The following is a 19,398-nucleotide window of genomic DNA, read 5'->3' on the forward strand; positions in this document are numbered from 1 at the left end:
GGCAACTGCACATGGCGGCCTGGATGGTTACCCATCCAAGAGCCGATTACGCCCGACAGCGCTTAATTTCGGTGATCTCACGAGAACCGGAGTATCCACTGCGGCAAGGCCGTTGCCTTAGTGTTATCATAAGGAATGAAAATAGTTCCCGTGCGTCTTTAAACAACGTGACGGGTGCTCCATTCGGGCATGGGTATTTCATCAAGGGTACATATGCTGGTCTAGCTTGGCTGTCATAGAGAGACGTAAGTCTCTGTAAATTCGAAGGAGAATACTGTGGTGCCAACATCACTTTTGTTTTCCTCCGCACGCAGTTTACTTGATTCAAGAAACTGACCTCCAGTCGCAGCTGACCTATTTCGAAAAGTAGCCGTGCGCACAGCTGATCACTCGGAGAGCGGATGAAATTTTAGGTCCGCGCCCCGTCGTCGTCACCCGCTGGCCACCAGACCGCGAGCTGCAGGCACCAGCAATGTAGAAAACTGTTTGAAGTCGTTAGCCTGAGTTGTCCACACTCTCCATTCTCTGGCCCAAACCGTTTAGTTTACCGCACATTTAATATTTGCACGTCTTTAGTGTTTGTGCCGGAAGCATCGGTTACACACGCGGCACTCTATCTTTAGCGTCCTATGCGGCGCCCGCGTGTGGACCTTCGGCCTGCCGCGGGGGGAGCGGCAGGTCCCTTTGAACACGACCTGTGTACGGCGCTGCGTCCCTTTTTGAACGCTTCCGCCGCACACAGCCCTGCAGGCAGTACTGGGAGCGTTTCCTGGAATGCCTCAGCAACTGGCCCAAAGGCTGCGTGCCCTCTGTGCTAAAGCCAACTGCCGACCGCGCGCGGCGTGTCGCTTGAAATGGAACAAAAGGCGGACACATCTTAACTCTTGTAACTTTTGACTGCAAAGTGAATACACTTTCGGGAGCCACACCAAAAAGTCCCTCGGCGATTTATGTTGTTACTAGCTTACCTCCCTTTGCTTGGCTCGCGTACACTTCATAGCCTGTACAGATTTTTTAGTTTTTGTTTAGCCGAATTTTTATGTTAACACGAACTGCAACACCTTAACTTTTCACTGTAATTAATGCTACAGAAGTATGATCTCTTCCGAATATACTTCCGAGCGAAAATATGTGAGTGAGTCAGTCAGTCGGGATATTGTCTTTCATAAATGGAGATAGCATGGCACCGGTGCTTTTTCGAGTTTCGGTCTGATTTATTTTTTGTAGCATGAACCAGTTTTCCAAGCCACTGCAAGCTCACAATCAGACGGAGGTGATAGACGAACGTTATCTGGACCATGTTGCAGCTAGACACTGTGGTATGGGCGATTACACTGCTTTACGGTGTTCAATTCATTCATTCGCCCTGTTTGAATGGTTTCATTGAGTGTGAGACTGAAGCAAGTCTCCGTCGGTTGCGGCCGTTATGCGAATGTTTCCATTCACTCGTCCGGTCTGAGTGATGTTTACATGCTTTTCAGCCTTTTTGGTTACACGTGAAACATAACTAGGGTTGATAACTTTTTTAGAGACAAATAAAGTATCTTATTTCGAGATGTGAATGAAAAGTGAATTTCTAAAAATAAAGTACGCTCAAAATGTACGTATTTTCTTACTGAAATACGAATTTTCGTATTTTCGCCATTAAATATCAGTTCTTGGTTGGTTTTAAAAGTTTAATATATTGTATTACACTGTAAATTTGTGTATATATCAATGAACAATCACTTTTTAACACATTTTTATTGGGTCGGTTTCTTGTCTGTTTGCTTCGGTCCAAATTTTGCAGTTGATTTTAAACTAGCTTCCCGGTAAGCTAGAGACTTGAAACTTTCAACATAGCTCAGAACTGCATGTTACTGTAACATTAACTCGCTTTCTTTTCTGGTGTGTGGCGGAGAGTACGTACTGGGTCTAAGAACTGGGGCCGGCCAGAGTGGCCAAGCCGCTTTCGGCGCTACAGTCTGGAACCGCGCGACCGCTACGGTCGCAGGTTCAAATCCTGCCTCGGGCATGGATGTGTGTAAGGTCCTTAGGTTAGTTAGGTTTAAGTGGTTCTAAGTTCTAGGGGACTGATGACCTCAGAAGTTAAGTCCCATAGTGCTCAGAGCCATTTGAACCATTTTAAGAACTGGATGGCACTGCAATTTTAATTCGCTTTCGAGTGTGGTGTGAGGTGGATGGTACTTCGTTTTTCCGTTGGTCTGCCAGTTCGGTACAAATTTTGCAGTTGATTTTAAACTAATTTCCCGATGAGCTGTAGACCTGAAACTCTCAACTTAACTCAGAACTGAATGGCAATGCAATGGTAACTTGCTTTCTTTACTGGTGAGTGACAGGGAGTAGGTACTTGGTGTAGCACTGCTATTTCCCTGTTTTCTTGCTGCAGTCGCGAATGTTTCCCACTTAACGAACGATCGCTGCTAAGCTACCCTGTCAGCTCGATTCTCTCTAGTTTTTACATCTGCGGTCTTCTCGCTAGATATGCGTATGAGGCAGTAGTATACCTGTTGGCTCATTTGAAGAGAAACAGAAATAAACCTGAAGCTTACCACATGTTCTGCTGTGATCTCATCAAAATGTTTGAAATCAACTGAAAAATTTCACCCACACAAGACCAAAAAGTAGAAAATAACTATTTAAATAGAAAAACTTTGTAACATAACACGGTTTTAAAACGGACTAATAAATATTAATTAATCTCTCCTAGCTCCATACAGATTCATAACATCATACAGATAATCCTGAAATTTTGTGTTTGTCAATTTTTTATACCTATGACATTACCTGTAAAACTGAAAACGTTGGAAGTACGTATGCAGGCGATGACTTAGTTTTCTGTTCAAAATATTTACCTTCCAGGCAAATAAATGGCCGAATATTCAAATGATTTTGCGTTTGTGGACAACATCACGTATTTTCTATAAAACGGAATCCGAACTGTTGCTGAAACGAAGCAAAGTGTTTTTCTTCTTCATATATTCGTAAGGGAACCATTGCGCTCACCACTGCATCCCCAGCTAGGCTGCAATACCTCAGGATTTCCCCGGATTGACACTTGATTTTATTGAGACAGTGAGAAGCCGCCGACAATGGTCGATCGCATACACGGCGACGTCGCCCCCTCCTGTCAGACAATTGAATGTCTTAAATGCCATTTGCCTTCTACTCATTGAGCTGTACAGAGTTCATGTGATTTACGTTGATTTTCCTTATAACAAGTTAGTACTACATCTGAATATGAACATCTCTATAATGCGCTTTCACAAATCCTTGTTACTCTCATGCGTAATTTATGTCTGATGACAGGTAGGAGGCGTGCGCCCACTGGCGTTATTAGCATTGAAACGCAAGCGAGCCCCTCTCATTTCCCCGCTTCCCCGTCTACAAACTGTGTCTGGGAAAATAATCCGATTTCACCCACACGTCGGGGCTTATCGAATTTTTTTGTGTGTGATTCAACTGACAGAAAAACTACTGATTGCTTTCACCTGACTAGAAAGAATGAATAATTTAGAAAATGGTTCAAACGGCTCTGAGCACTATGGGACTTTACATCTGAGGTCATCAGTCCCCTGGAACTTAGAACTACTTAAACCTAACTAACCTAAAGACATCACACACATCCATGCCCCGAGGCAGGATTCGAACCTGCGACCGTAGCAGTCGCGCGGTTCTAGACTGAAGCGCCTAGAACCGCTCGGCCACACCGGCCGGCAATAATTCAGAAAGAGATTGTCACTCTGCAGCGGTGTGTGCGCTGATATGATACTTCCTGGAAGATTAAAACTGTGCCGGACCGAGACTCGTCGGGAAATTTGGCTATCGCGGCCCCAAGTTCGAGTCTCGGTCCATCACACAGTTTTAATCTGCCAGGAAGTTTCATGAATAAGTCAGTCAATATCAAAGATTCAACGGTGTCGAATCTTTTCATTCCATTGCGCCCACTGACTGCTTTCACTCGAAAATAATAAGTGAATAATAATCCAACCGACAGGTGCAACTACAACCGACTGACACGATTGTTTTAATTCGGTTGCTCCCACACACCAGTTCCATTCGAAATAATGAATGAGTAGTGCGACCAACTGAACGATTGTTTTCATTTGGTTGCTCACACAGAAAGCCTTCACTCAAAACAGTGAATGACTAGTCCAACCGACTGAATAGATTGTTTTGATTCAGTTGCTCCCACAGACTATTTCACTTAAAAGAATGAATGAATAATCCAAGCGACACATATAACTGTAGCTGAATGAGTCGATTGCCTTCCAACAATGGAATGAATCGACTGTTTCGATTCGGTTGTTCCCGTCACTAGGTAACGCCGCGTATTAGTCGGCTCGTGACGTACTGGCATTGCTGCACGCTCTAGTTTGGTAATACGGTCGTGTGGGTCATACTGCTGGCTAGAGATGGACATTAATACAGAAGATTTCATCTGTAAAGGTGAGAAACTTCCATCCAGCCATGGAGTTTGAGGAATATTCAGATAAACTGCATAGGGAAAAGTCCTTCAGTGAAGAAGATGATTGGCGAGTGTCACTCACGGTTCTTCCCTCCTTTGTTGGGTCTGTTGACATGTCATTTATCCCGCAACAGCTCAAAGTGTCTTCAGACCAGTAGGTGTCCCGATCACGAACAAAACTGTGCAACACCCAGCAACTTTTTCTAACATCTTCAGCAAATTTAAGAGAAACATTCAAAGGCCGATCAAAAACTCTGCTCTCTTTAGCGTGTCCGTCAAAACTAAATAGAACATACCTTCTAGCCCCACACAGACTAGCTGAAAACTATTTGAAAAGAAACTGTGTCCGTATTAATGCAGTAGGAAAACAATAACAAGACGGAAGTGATCACAGTCTTCCTACAACTGCGTGCTTTAAGGAAAATTAATTTCATTGTCAATTAACTACCTATGAAGCAATCAATTTTTGATCTCATGTAAATCTGATAACGGCAATGAACATGAATCTGTGGTGGGAATCACACATGGACGGCAACATTATCGAGAAGAAATTTTTCTTCTTTCAATAGAGTGACCAACTGTCAGCTAGGTTGATGACACATCATAACCATTTGTAGCCGCCACTCAGTTAGGTAAACTGGCTGCCTTTTTAGTAAATCTTTAACCACTTTTCCTTCGACAAATAGTGGCGCACAGGATTTACTTTTAAATTGCCTATTTTATTCAGTAAGAGAAGTGAAAGAGGGGCATCCTGCTTATCAGGCTCCGTGACGGAACCGAAATACGGCGGTGCAGCAGCAGCGGCAGATCAAAGCGAGTGAAGGCAATAGGCCGCGAGGTTTGAGGCGCCATGTCACGGATTGCGTGGCCCCTCCCACAGGACAGGAGATTCGAGTCCTCCCTCGGGCATGGATGTCCGTGTTGTTCTTAGCATAAGTTACTTTAATTAGCGTGAAAGTCTAGGGAACCATTACCTCTGCTGTTTGGTCCCTTAGGAATTCACACACACACACACACACACACACACACACACACACACACACACGCACGCAGATCAAAACGACGACAAAAGGCTCTTTCCTGCAGCACCGCGCTGTGCAGCAACTTGTGAAGGTTCTGTATACAGCAGGGGAGCGCTTCTCGGTAGCTCGTATGGTGGTACTCTTAGCCGATTAGTAATATAGATTACTGCTTCCGGAGTGGTAGTAAAATAGTAAGAGACATAAAATACGAGTATATGTAAACAGACTCGAGCTCTCCTAACCCTCAATGTATTCGTGAAGAATGATCGAACTTACTATTGTATTTTCACTTTGCCCTAACTCTTCTCTTAAATGAGATCCTCATCTGGCTTATAGTAAATAAAGAGAGTCTTTTCTACCAATCGAGATCCAGACTTTCTTAAAATATCATTGCCTTGGTTTCTATGAAACTGCTGTGCCTGTCTGTTCGTATTATGATATCACACTTTCACATGTCGTGTGATAATTTTACACGGAGTCGGACGACTTGCACATTCTTAGACTACACTCGACGTTCAAACGCAAGGGTAATTAGATTTAATTTAATCACTCCATTTTCGAAGTTGAAGATTCTGATGATGTCTGTCGACCTGACCTTTCTCGTTCTGATGTAATAGCAATTGTAGAAATGGTTTCTTACGTGTGTCAGTCCCGAGAGGCAGTTAGCTCATCCACGATGGTTATTTCTGGAACTGGTTTGGTCTGAAGAGAACAGAAGAGAACTTCATGTTATCGTGTGCTATAGGAAGTCTCTTTGAAAAATGCCCGTTTCTACAATTCACTATCCATTTAGTGCTCCTAAAAGGAAACTCTAACCTTCACTGTAAGACTGCATGTTACGAGAGAACAGGAACCACACAGTCCTGTAACATGTTGTTTTATATCCCTGAGGGACCCGTTTTTGTGAGCCTTCACTCTTCTGACTGGGCCTGCCGTGGTGGCCGAGCGGTTCTAGGCGCTTCAGTCCGCAACCGCGCTGCTGCTACGGTCGCAGGTTCGAATCATGCCTCTGTCATGGATGTGTGTGATGTCCCTAGGTTAGTTAGGTTTAAGTAGTTCTACGTTCCAGGGGACTGATGACCTCAGATGTTAAGTCCCATAGTGCTCAGATCCATTTGAATCATTTTTTCTTCTGGCTGGTTGGACGCGGCCCGCCAGGACTTTCTCTCCTGCGCATCTCCCCTCTCATCTCAAATTAGCAGTTACACCCAACGTCCTAAAAAAAAATGGTTCAAATGGCTCTGAGCACTATGGGACTCAACTGCTGAGGTCATTAGTCCCCTATAACTTAGAACGAGTGAAACCTAACTAACCTAAGGACATCACAAACATCCATGCCCGAGGCAGGATTCGAACCTGCGACCGTAGCGGTCTTGCGGTTCCAGACTGCAGCGCCTTTAACCGCACGGCCACTTCGGCCGGCCCAACGTCCTCACTGAAATGTTGTATATAGTCCAGTCTCTGTCTTCCCCGCCAGTTTTTACCACCTACCCCTCCGTCTAGTACCACGATAGCTACTCCCCAACACATGTCTTGTCATTCTGTCCCATCTTATAGACTGCGCCTTTTCACATTTTCCTTTCCTCGCCGATAGTGCGGTGAACCTGCTCGTGTCTTACATCATCAGTCCAGTTAATTTTCAACACCTTTCTGCATCACCGCATCTCGAACACTTCGATTGTCTTTTTTCGCATTTACCTTACAGTCTGTTATTCACTACGATACAATGCTGGGCCCCAAACGTACATCCAGAAATTTCTTCCTCGAACAAAGACCGATGTTTGATAATAGTTGACTTGTTTTGGCCACGGATGCCCTCTTTGTCTGTGCTCCTCTGCTTTTTATGTCCTTCTTGCTTCGTGCTTTATTCCTTCCGATGTAACAGAATTCCTTCACTTACTCGGATTTCTGGTCTATAATTTTAATATCAAGTTTATCCCTAATCTCATTACTGCTACTAATCATTACTTTAATCTTTGTTCTGTTTAGTCTCAATCCATATTCTCTGCCCATTACACTGTCTATTCCAGTCAGCAAATCGTGCAATTCTTCCTCACTTTCACTGAGTATAGCTGTACCAGCAAAACTTCACTGTCTTGCATCCTTTTCACTCTGTGAATTCTCTTCTTGGACTTCCATTCTTGTTTTCCCTCTTTTGCTGTTTATTTTTATTATTTTATTTTTCTAGTCCTTGACTTAAAATAATTACAAATACTAATAAGTATTGATTCACATACAGATTTGTAAAATTAAATATGTACAGTAGTATTTATGACAGAGATTCAATAATATATACAAACAAGCAGCAAGATGATTACATTTTTTGACGGTCCCGGTATTCGGCGGTTGTCACAGCAGTTTCGCCGGCTGCAGCAAGATCAGAGACAGTGCATGCAGCAGGTAGGTTCCTGCAGACTAGCAGACGATGTTCGTCCTGTACGTCACCACACTGACAAGTCTCCTCCTCATTACTGAAGCCCCACTTCCTGAGGTTGGCTTTGCACCTTGACACCCCAACTCGCAGTCTGTTCAAAGTCTTCCTGGCCACGTATGGCAGGTGTGAACCTTCAGCTATTTCCTCCTTGACCGTTAAGTGCTTGTATTCAGCTAGGAAGTCTCGCCAGAGCTCCTCTCTGCGAGTTCTGGGAGATGAACGAATTGCCATAGTTTTCTGTAGGAAGCTTTTTCTTGACCTTACTCTTGGCTGTTTATGGTCATGTCAAGGTAGATGTCCTAAGCACCTTTGGCTGGGCACCCCAGGTGGTTCCTGTAAGTTTGCGGATGATGTTGTTCCGCGGTTTTACTTTGAGGCTCGTTTCTTCACACTGGGCTTCGAATGTGAGGGAACGGTCTATCTTCACCCCAAGGTATTTAGGAGTTTCGCAGTGGAGTAGTTGTTCTCCTCTCCAAGTGATGTTCAGTTTCCTTTTGGCTTCCCTATTTCTAAGATGTAATGCACAAACTTGGGTCTTTCCAGGGTTCGGTTTCAGTTGGTTTTCATCGTAATACTTGGCCAAATTTTCAAGAGCTGTTGTCTGTTTCACCTCTACTTCCTCAAAGGTCTAACCTTGGGCAGCGAGTGCTTTATCATCAGCGTGTATGCCTTACATGAAGAGTTAGTTGGCTGGCCACTTGTGTAGATATTGTATAACAGCGCAGACAGCTCACTTCCCTGAGGGAGACCATTTTTCTGCATTCTCTATCCATTTGTTGTTGCACATACTGTATATTACTCGTCTTTCACTAGAGCTTAGAAAACCTACTGAATGAAAAATGTGGTGTTTTCTTTCTCTTATTGTTTCTATTTATTGTCCTACATTATCAACCTCTTGTATAAACCCGCTTATAAATCATTGTAAATAATACTATTCACATTCACTGGATATCGTATTCAGCGGTGTAGCTTACTGATGGTTTGCGCTGTCTATAACAGAAGTGAACAGGAGTGTCACAACGGTATGTACGTCTACCTCCATGCTCTACAAACCCGCATGAAGTGCAAGCAGTGGGTACTTCCCATTGTAGCAGTTTTTGGGGCTTCTTGGGGTTCCAGTACGAATGAAGCTAGGGATAAATGACTGTTTAAATGCCTCTGCGTGAGCTGTAACTCATAATTTAATATTTTCCGCACGATCTCTACAGGAGCGATACGCAATGCGTTGTAGCATATTTCCAGATTTATCGTCTGAAGACGGATCTTGAAACTGTGGACAGTTTGGGTCTATCTTCACGAGTCGGCCAATGCAGTTTCTTCATTGTCTCTGTGAGTCTCTTGCACGGGCCAAACAAATCTGTGATCGTTCGTGCTGTCCTTCTCTGTCTACGTTCAGTATCCCCTGTTAGTCCTAAGCAGGCGAGCAATATGCTTGGACGGGCACACGAGTGTTTTGGAAGCTTTTGCTATACAAACTGATTGTATTATTCCACTCAAAAACCAAAGTCAGGCAAGTGCTTTAGCTACGACTGGGCCTGTGTGATCATAACATTTCATATCCCTTCAAAGTGTTAACTCTGTTATTTGTATCAGTTGACCGACTTCAGTCGTAGGCTACTACATGTTTTGTTTTTTAAGTAAACAATTTTACATTTTTGAATGTTCGAAACACCTTGCGAATCTCTGTACCACTCTGAAACCTCATCAAGATGTGACTAAATATTTGTGCAGCTTCTTTGAGGAAATATCTCGTTACAGATATGTGCATGATCTGTGAAAAGTCTGAGGTTGCTATTAATGTTCTCGGTAAGGTCAGCAATACGAACAGCAAGGGTCCCGACAACCTTACCTGGAACACATCTGAAGTTAGCTCTGCACCTGTCCATTACTCCCCATCCAATACACGCTGAGTCCTCGCGACCAACGAATCCTCATTCCAATTACAAAATTTCGCCTGATACTCCATACGACCGAAGTTTCGACGATAGCTGAGCCAAATGGTTTTCCGAAATCAGAAAAGTGTTGCACCTACCTGAGTAGCTTGATCCGTGACTTTCAGGACATCATATGAGAAAAGTGCAAGTTGGACCCCACACGATCGATAGTTTCCGACGACACTGGTTTGTCATATATCTGTGAGCTTCGATGTACATAATCACTTACTGTTGCATTCTCGTGAATTTTCTGAATATACCAGCAGTGCTGACGAATTCTGGTATTTTGGCTCTTGTTTCTCCCAGTTGTTAGAATGTGTCCAGAAGTACCACGTTCAGGTTTTAGATGGTCAGCAGACAATGGCGGAAATTCTGGAGGTTTCCAACCAGCAACTCTCACGGGCAGCGGTCACACCAGTAAGTCGCTTTTCGTATCATTTAAGCCAGAGTACTTCGAAAACGCCTTGCAAAGCAGTGCGAGCCACTTGAGCTCCCGAGAGATTTCGGCAGTAGCGCACCGGTTGTCCTAAACCGGGCGCGGTGGCCGAGCGGTTCTAGGTGCTTCAGTCCGGCACCACGCGACTGCTAGGGTCGCAGGTTCGAATCCTGCCTCGGACATGGATGTGTGTGATGTCCTTAGGTTAGTTAGGTTTAAGTAGTTCTAAGTTCCAGGGGACTGGTGACCTCAGATGTTAAGTCCCATGGTGCCCACAGCCATTTGAAACATTTTTTAATTTATTTATTTTTTATTATTTTTTTGGTTGTCCTAAAAGCAGAGAACGGAGCCGCCGCTATGTTTCCGTAAACAGCCTGGGAAGCGAGCTGTCTCTACACTCTCAGAAATCTTTTCGCCAATAAAGTGAGGACCTGTACACTGACATCTTTTATTTCGTTGACAGAGAATACAAGAAAAGCTGGAGGAGAAAAAAAAAATGGTTCAAATGGCTCTGAGCACTATGGGACTCAACTGCGGAGGTCATTAGTCCCCTAGAACTTAGAACTAGTTAAACCTAACTAACCTAAGGACATCACAAACATCCATGCCCGAGGCAGGATTCGAACCTGCGACCATAGCGGTCTTGCGGTTCCAGACTGCAGCGCCTTTAACCGCACGGCCACTTCGGCCGGCCTGGAGGAGAAAATCGCGCAAGTTTTCCCTACATGCAGGAAGAGAGAGGGAGATTTACATTTGTCGCTGTGGCAAACCTTGTATTTTCCTCCCCTTCTATGGTATATTTGGGAAGTGTGTGAGTGTAGATAGTCAGTAGTTGATTTCTGGCGCGAGTACATGGTGGCTGTTCGTCACCCTTTGTTGGAGACTCGCTGTTCGATGCCCTGCTTCAGCTCGGCGCTCCTTTAGCTGTTTCGGAATAAGTGTCACATTTAACATTTGCGTTGCTTTTGCACTGCGCAGCTCACGATTTACGAGTCTCTTTACCACCGTGTGATTGCTTTTCATCGTTAGTTGTCTATCACACTAGGAACAAAAGACGATACTGTTAGGTGTATGTCCCTTTTGTGAATTGCCCATACCTGCAGAGTGATCTGTGTCTAAGTTTAAAGTCTTCTAGAGAGCCTTCGGGTGCCTCCTGAACAAATACAGTGTTTATAAATCTGAATATTGTCACGCCGGCGAGTCAGAAAACTCTTAGCACTGTATGCATACAGCTATTTACATTTTTGCTGACACCAATTGTAAATCTATGCAACTTGAACACTATTGATTGAGAGCAAATAAATTAGTATTTTTAGGATAACATTTTCTCACTCTGTTATTTCATCCCACAGCTTTCTGATGAGGTGTTCATTTTCACGAAGAATAAATGTCCAAAATGACTCTTTCACTCTGCAGTGGAGTGTGCGCTGGTGTGAAACATCCTGGCAGATTAAAACTGTGTGTCGGACCGAGACTCGAACTCGGGGCCTTTGCTTTTCGCGGGCAAGTGCTCTACCATCCTTTTTCTTTATCTCATAGTGTTCGTTATTGTTCGTTCTATTTGTTTGGGTCGGACGTCCCATGCCACTTGTTCAAGCTCATGTTGATCCATTCACTCAGTTTTTTTTATTACAGAGGGCAGTTAACCCTCTGACCGAACACGCTGAGCCACCTTGCCGGCTCCATCTGAGCTACCCAAGCACGAGTCACGCCCCGTCCTCACAGCTGTATTTCTGCCAGTACCTCGTCTCCTGCCTTGCAAACTGCTCTGAGGACAGGTCATGAGTCGTCCTAGGCTAGCTCTGATGGTAGAGCACTGGCCCGTGAAAGGCAAAGGTCCCGAGTTCGAGTCTCGGGCTGGCACACAGATCTGCCAAGAAGTTTCAAAATAAATATCGTCAGATGTTTCTAGCTCACTGAATTACACTCCGTGTGACGACGTTCGCAGTGTAGTAGAGGTGCCACTGGGAGAAATATATTCGTTTCTTTTTATCTGGAAATGTAGCAGGGTCCAATTAATCATATGAACAATAAAATTTTGTTTTATGGATAGTGAAATTTCAGCTGGATTAGCACTTTTAGCATGAATAATTATCAGTTTATCAATCGCACAACTGTGTTGGATTTTACTTGAGCACAGAATCCGTTATTTGGCCATTCGTGTGAGATTGCAGAAACGACTGCTGCACCCCAGTCGACTCGCACGTTCATACCTGAGACGTATAAACATTTCACCACGCTTGTTGGCACGTGAGGAGGTCATTCCGTGCTACATGCTTCATAACGTGTGAGTTGTCACAGGATCACGTGGTCTCACAGGAGCGCAACTGGAAGCGGTTAGACAGGCAACCTGCAAACTGGGCTGAGTATCGGGTCAGCCGTTTAGTGATGGAGAAAGGTGAGGAGGGGTGACGCTACTATGCCTGAGTGAGACTGTAGTGACACGTGGTCCGTACCTGCCATTACGAAACCGGAGACGGCGCACGCAGCACGTCAGGTGCTGCTGCTCGTCGCCTCTGTGGAGTGCAGAGCGGGCGGTGGGTTTTATTGTCATCCGCGGGAGCTAAGTGTGTCGCAGCGAGCGGCCGCCGGCCGGCGCGTTATCAGCACTTTATGCGGCCCGCCACACAATAGGCCGTAAAGGGGCGCGCGCCGCCGAATAATAAAACGGCGCAGAACAATGCCCGTGTTTATAGGCCGTCCAGCAAGGACGCCGGGGTCTCTAGCACTGCTGCTGCTCTTGTGTGTGTGTGTGTTTTTTTTTCTTCCTCCCTTGTTTTGTGTGTGTGTGTGTGTGTGTGTGTGTGTGTGTGTGTGGTTTTTTTTTTCCTTTCTCTTCTGTTCTGCTCCAGTCCTTTTTGTGGTTCGGCTTCCTGCATCTGGGCACTCGCGAAATAATCCCGCAATCCGCCGGCCGGGTTTACGACGGCGACGCCCCCGCATCCCCCACTCCCACACGCCCCCGCACATCAGCCACGACGCAAGGGCGATACGGCGTCCGGCGTCGGCGGTCGTTACGACCGCAGCAGCGGCGTCCGTGTGACCGCCGCTCTGGCCCAGTTACCAGGGCTGCTGGAGGACCTGGCCAAGCGTCTGCTACGTCTATGTAGGTGGAGTCAGAGGATGCGCAGTCGCTCAGTAGAGGGCAGGGACGAATGCCTTGTAAAAAAAAAAAAAAAAAAAATTACGATTATGTCCAGAGGACTAATAACTTTATCGCAGTCTCGTCGGCAATTTCCCTATGTGTTGACACGTCAGGAATCATCTGATGACGCCGCACTCTCTAGCGGTGGCAAATGATTATTGCCACAGCGGAACTAGGTTAATTAGAGATTATCATGAATTTGAGGCTACTAATAATACAGGTATATGAAATAACTTATTTCACTGTAATTTAATTCGCGATTTTGTGTATGTTGCGAGAGCGAACAAGAGATATGAAATACTGGTCAGTTACTACTCTCCAATCTCACGTACATATAAAAAGCTTCAAATGTTCACTACTTTGCGGATAAATTAGTAAGTTAGATATTTGACGTTAACCAAGTAAATCTTTTGTGGTTGAAGTGGCAAAACCCTAACTATGTTGCTTCTATTAATTTTTCATTACACACCCGTAGGCTAACCAATGAGTTAAATATTTTGCGTTAACCATGTAAAACTTTTATCGCTGAAGACCGAAAACCATAACTATGTTGGTTTTATTAATTTCTCATTACACACCCAGAAACTGCCGGCCGTTGTGGCCGAGCGGTTCTAGGCACTTCAGTCCCGGACCGCGCGACTACTACGATCGCAGGTTCGAATCCTGCCTTGGGCACCGATGTCTGCCTTGGAAATGGATGTGCGCGATGTCCTTAGGTTAGTTATGTTTAAGTAGTTCCAAGTTCTAGGGGACTGATGACTTCAGATGTTGAGTCCCATAGTGCTCAGAGCCATTTGAACCATTTGTGAGCCGCATATTAATGGTCATTGTGGTCACTGAAGCACCAGTTGGACGTCGAAACGATGGTAAGGATGAATCAGGGGCTCTGAGTGTGACGATTGCTCGGTCCTAGCTTTGTGCCATGTCTCTATGTCGATGGCTCGAAATACACTCCTGGAAATGGAAAAAAGAACACATTGACACCGGTGTGTCAGACCCACCATACTTGCTCCGGACTCTGCGAGAGGGCTGTACAAGCAATGATCACACGCACGGCACAGCGGACACACCAGGAACCGCGGTGTTGGCCGTCGAATGGCGCTAGCTGCGCAGCATTTGTGCACCGCAGCCGTCAGTGTCAGCCAGTTTGCCGTGGCATACGGAGCACCATCGCAGTCTTCAACACTGGTAGCATGCCGCGACAGCGTGGACGTGAACCGTATGTGCAGTTGACGGACTTTGAGCGAGGGCTTATAGTGGGCATGCGGGAGGCCGGGTGGACGTACCGCCGAATTGCTCAACACGTGGGGCGTGAGGTCTCCACAGTACATCGATGTTGTTGCCAGTGGTCGGCGGAAGGTGCACGTGCCCGTCGACCTGGGACCGGACCGCAGCGACGCACGGATGCACGCCAAGACCGTAGGATCCTACGCAGTGCCGTAGGGGACCGCACCGTCACTTCCCAGCAAATTAGGGACACTGTTGCTCCTGGGGTATCGGCGAGGACCATTCGCAACCGTCTCCACGAAGCTGGGCTACGGTCCCGCACACCGTTAGGCCGTCTTCCGCTCACGCCCCAACATCGTGCAGCCCGCCTCCAGTGGTGTCGCGACAGGCGTGAATGGAGGGACGAATGGAGACGTGTCGTCTTCAGCGATGAGAGTCGCTTCTGCCTTGGTGCCAATGATGGTCGTATGCGTGTTTGGCGCCGTGCAGGTGAGCGCCACAATCAGGACTGCATACGACCGAGGCACACAGGGCCAACACCCGGCATCATGGTGTGGGGAGCGATCTCCTACACTGGCCGTACACCACTGGTGATCGTCGAGGGGACACTGAATAGTGCACGGTACATCCAAAACGTCATCGAACCCATCGTTTTACCATTCCTAGACCGGCAAGGGAACTTGCTGTTCCAACAGGACAATGCACGTCCGCATGTATCCCGTGCCACCCAACGTGCTCTAGAAGGTGTAAGTCAACTACCCTGGCCAGCAAGATCTCCGGATCTGTCCCCCATTGAGCATGTTTGGGACTGGATGAAGCGTCGTCTCACGCGGTCTGCACGTCCAGCACGAACGCTGGTCCAACTGAGGCGCCAGGTGGAAATGGCATGGCAAGCCGTTCCACAGGACTACATCCAGCATCTCTACGATCGTCTCCATGGGAGAATAGCAGCCTGCATTGCTGCGAAAGGTGGATATACACTGTACTAGTGCCGACATTGTGCATGCTCTGTTGCCTGTGTCTATGTGCCTGTGGTTCTGTCAGTGTGATCATGTGATGTATCTGACCCCAGGAATGTGTCAATAAAGTTTCCCCTTCCTGGGACAATGAATTCACGGTGTTCTTATTTCAATTTCCAGGAGTGTATTTTCTGGGCCATTCTTGTTTTTGCCCATCTTTCAATATCTGTATCTTAGAGTATTACTGCTCGAGTTACGCAGGCTGGCCAGCGTGTATATTTTAAACGTGGTGCGCCGTTTGTAGGACAGCAGAAGGACGGAAGACGGTCGCTGTGACGACGCCGGAAGTACGTTCTCAGCTTCTAACGAGCTGGCCGGCGTCCCGGCGCGGGCGTCGCGTCGCGAGGGTTGCCACACGGGCCGCCGCTGCCCTTTGTACCTCCGCCTCTCTGGTCTGTCTTAAGCGCGCTATTGTCAGACTCCAGAAACACAGCTCGTTCAGGACTGCACCGGAAAAATAAGGAAAATAACTAAGGGGAATGTGCCACGCGAAGTATTCTTTTTTTTTTAAGAAAATCTTGTAAAACCAGATTTAGTACAGAGTCCCTCGCATGGAAACAATGCCCAGAAGAAATCATTTTTCAGTCTTTAAGCTCGTTATGCGCGGGACCGATATTGCAGACGCGTAAAAAGTACAGATTTCACAAAACTGAACTCTTGTTATTAACGGCCGAGCCCAGTCATAAAGACGAGCTCAAAACTGTTACTGGCAGCTTTGTCGGTACATGTTTGACAAAGGTTGATAACCTAACTGCTTTGCGATGTAGTACACACAGGAGGTGCCTCCTTAATGTCCTCAGGCGTATTTTTTCTGGTGTTTCAGTAGACATTTGGAATTTCGTTTTTTCATTCTGTAGCTCGAGTCAGCCCATACACGTATTGCTCATGACGTCTTTCATGCGACGCTGAGTGTCGATGTAAGGAGTCGATATGTTTCCCTTTACGAAGAAAATGATTTTTAAATCTGAATTTTACGTACCTTTTCCATAGGGCGGCCCGACATTAGTCTAATGCGATACTTGGTTTGTCGATATGTATTAACAAGCAGAGTAACACACGAAAAGTAACTGACGGTACTCCTGCAGCGACTGACTAGCGCTGCTTGCATTGCGGTAGAATCAACGCGGGCCAGAATAGTACTTTTGTTGCCGGAGTGCTGGTTATTCGTGAAGTTTTGCTGTCCCTACTAACGCGTATCGACAAAATAAATAACACACTAGAATAATCTGTCGCCGCTCTATCGAATGGGCTCGTAAAATTCCGCTTTAAAATTCATTTCGTTTGTAACGGGAAACAGCTTTCCGTACACACTGTGAAACGTCCGCTTAGAAAAAATTAAAAATGACAGTGCTGGAAATCCTCTTACGTTATTTGATTTTCAAACAGCTGAGCAAAACTACGTTCTCAGGCAGTTCTCTCGCTACTTATTCTGATCATCACTAAACTGACACACAATATTTTTTAGGGCAGCGCAATCTTTCAATAATCCCTACAAAAGAATGGCCCTGACCTATACCTTTCATGAATCACTTACCTCACAAAAATCTTCGTTACTCGAACTACTGCAATACAGGGAGCGCCAATACTGTCAGGTAAATAAAAGATTCTAACTACTGAAGCCACCAACTACTGATAGGCATAGATAGGAAATGAAAGATTTTGGTAGAGAACAAGCAATGTATTTACCTTCATAGCGTTCAAAAGTCATTGTATATATATATATATATATATATATATATATATATATATATATAATTTTGTGACATACAATTAAACAAATTTCCTTTTTCTGACGGACAGACGTCCAGATCGTCAACTCAAAACTCTGGCATCTGTCTCTCTCCCCCCACATCCACCAATGCTGGCGGCTCACCTCCCACTGACCAACACCACTCGCTGATCACATCCCACTGCCCAACACTACACTATCGAACATTCCAACAATGCCAACCAGACACAGACTGCACACAGCGGAGTCAGTGATTTTCATACAGAGCGCTACGTGGCGTTACCAACATAAAAACCTAAACAGGCTACTTACAACTGGGCGTCCCATGAAAGACAGGATGACCACTATTTGTTTGCGTTGACTCTAGCTAGATAACGGGTTCTAGGCGCTTCAGTCTGGAACCGCAAGATCGCTACAGTCGCAGGTTGGAATCCTACCTCGGGCTTGGATGTGTGTGATGTCCTTAGGTTACTTAGGTTTAAGTAGATCTAAGTTCTATGTGACTGATGACCTCAGATGTTAAGTCCCATAGTGCACAGAGCCATTTGAGCAACACGCATAAACACACGTGGCACGAGGCAGCACAGACGGATAATCAGCGCAAGTAACAACAACCATTTTCTACACTGAGACACAACTATTGCACTTTCTATAGCATGTCTTAGGTGATTCTTAACATACTACTAAGTTTCTCTAAGTAGAGGGAACTAGCCATTAGTATTACGGTTCTTCCCACACTGTTATAAGTGTGGTACAGTCAGTTCTTAAACTACAGTCTTAATACGGTCAGTGTACTAACGCTGTTTGCCGCTCACATACAGTTCGTGATGCGGCGCCTATTCCTAAAAATCGAATTAGAATTAAAAATGGCGAATATACCACAGCAACATATGCCGTGAGTAAGGTTTACAAGATCCCCGCCAAGCACAAAATTACTGCAATAGACCAAGCAGTCACACTCAGGCAAACGACAACAAATTTTCGACCCATAGGTGCGCAGTCACTTTCTTACGAATACCGACGACAGACGGCATTAGATAAAACAATTTAGAGTCAACAAAGCAACATACATAACATAGAATATAAGCAACTTCGCGTGGCTCTGACGTGTTAGATGACCGCAACACTGCATTATTGCATCTAGTAGTCAGGACGCTTCGCTCGACTCATCCTGGGCGGGGTTGATAATATACGCACAACTGACCTGGAAACATGGACAGTGCAATGCATTTTCCTTAGTCACCACTGTACTTGTTTACCGTAAGGTCACGGCGTGTTTTACGGTAACGACCAACTGCAGTAATATCGTGGTTCAGTAGTAGCTTTCACAATGGCCCTCGCGCAGACAACAGACGGAGACTCACTTGACCGAGCAGCTGTTTAGCCAGCGGCGGTGTGAATACACTCACTGTGCAACTACTTATTCAGATAAAAAAAAAAAAAACAACAACCAACTCAATTAGGATGTTACCCTCACTGAGGTGCTGAATACCTGTTCATCCATCTACAGACAGCGCAGAGCTCACATTCATAGCAAAAGAAGAATATTATCAAAGTCTAATGCCAATGCTCGTAATTCAACGGCGCCAATCAACAGCAGAAAGTGCACTACAGCCGACAAATGCAATTAGTGACTGAGCTTTCGGCGGTTTGCATGCGACAATAAAAGTACATGTCCGAAACACCAGACTCGCGTAAACTTGGAAATAACACCACTAAGCGAAACTCGTATTCCGATGACGTGGTATCACTATGCTCCGGAAAACGCACTTAACACCAATATTTTCCTCCCCCGCGCAGAGTTGACCTAATAGAGCCAGGGAGGCCGGCTTTACCTGATGCATATCGCCACACGGCACTCCGCTGTCACCAGCTGATCACTGGGTACACAAGAACCCTTCGCCCAGACTCAGTGCCGTACTAAGTCCACCAGTGTACTCTTCCACATACAATGACAAAAGTTCAAAACCATCGTACTATATGC

This window comes from Schistocerca americana, chromosome 10, assembly GCF_021461395.2.
Source record: "Schistocerca americana isolate TAMUIC-IGC-003095 chromosome 10, iqSchAmer2.1, whole genome shotgun sequence".
NCBI classification, from domain to species: Eukaryota; Metazoa; Arthropoda; class Insecta; order Orthoptera; family Acrididae; genus Schistocerca; species Schistocerca americana.